We start from the raw sequence: 1,546 nt of genomic DNA, 5'->3' as shown, positions 1-1,546 counted from the left end.
AACAGCAACCTTCACAAGAACAAAATATTTGGATTAAAGATCACAATAGTAAAGAGGTGCACTGTCTATTCATCAGGTGTTAGGGCAGACTACTCCAAAGTTCCAGTCCAGTTGAGAGTGCTGTATTTTGACCTAGAAATGATAGTCAGTCTTGAATGGTAGCTATTATGCTCATGTTCTCAGAGGGATGTTGATTGTGGAGGACTTGCTCCATTCCTCCAGTGGCAGATGCTCTGGTGTCATAAGGACGAAGCTAGCTATCCAGAACCAGCTGAGGTGGAGATTTACAAGCAACACTTGCTGCAAATCAACGTTGTCCAAAACAGTTTGAAGTCATTGCTGGACAAATTGAAAACTTACTATAGTTATCTTGGGAATTTGAGGAGTGTGAGGCGAAGTCTGAACTTTGGCATTTCTTTGAAGTGTATTACCAACGTTCTCAGTACTCTCACTACTAATCATCCAATTAACCACAGATAATGCCATCTCCTGCATGCACTGAATACCACTTGTCGTCACACATTTAACAAGAATGTATCAAAACTAATTGACTTAGTATTGGAGCATCAAAAATTCATATTCATTGATGGTCAATGTGTGTGTTCCACTGCACAACTTCCTTAAAAATCAGGCTGTTGACAAAGAGGTAGCTGTGTAACTGCTTAAGTGTATTGAGAATGGGGAAAATATCTATTGCTAATACAAGCAGGAGAGGTTTGTTGAGAAGAGCAAGAAAATTAGTGCAACCATATCAAAACATAAGCTACCACATTTCACAGACCAACCATAGAAGACACCAGCAACTATTGTAAAGGAAGGGGGCATTTCATCGAAGGATGTGGCATAGGCATAGAGGAACATGGACATTGTAAAAGAGATCGGGATCAATCTCAGTCAAATTCTTTTTCATGATATGCTAAAAACATCGCTATTTAGTGGCGACCTCCCTTCTCGCACCAACAAATCATTACTGGTTAGGGAGATTGAATCTCAACTTGACACCACCCAAATTAGTCAAAATTCTGCTCTTGCTACTCATGCTGTAGTAGACTTCATGTCAAAACTAAGGCAGATACCTCTGTCAAAATTTCCTAATATGGGTGCTGTCATAGATCCAACCCTTTCTTCAGCATCATGTGTCTCCAATGAAATCAGAATTTGTCCATCTTGTATATGACTCGTATCGAGATCTCTCTCAAAGCAGGTGAGCAAATGCGTTGTCCGGATTCATCAACAGGCATTGACATCATTGATATGTGCAGAGATACACTTATTCCTCAGCAAATTGATAAGTTCTGGGCATCTCATAAAAAACAGGACACCTTTGCATTTCTCCTTCACTACACTCCATATCTCCAAGTACTGGAGATGAGAGAAATGTGGCAGCAGTATGGCACTAGTGAAAAACGCTGCATGATTCCACTGCATCAAATGAGGTCTCACCTTGGAGCCCCAATGGCAAAGGTAGTAATGAAAGCACACATCTTAACTTGAGATGACTGCATGAGTAAGGTGGGAATCAAGCATGCAGCTATGGCCTGTGACC

Source organism: Palaemon carinicauda, chromosome 9, assembly GCF_036898095.1.
Source record: "Palaemon carinicauda isolate YSFRI2023 chromosome 9, ASM3689809v2, whole genome shotgun sequence".
Lineage (NCBI taxonomy): Eukaryota > Metazoa > Arthropoda > Malacostraca > Decapoda > Palaemonidae > Palaemon > Palaemon carinicauda.
The sequence above is the reverse complement of the archived record's forward strand: the minus strand, read 5'-3'. Positions refer to the sequence as shown.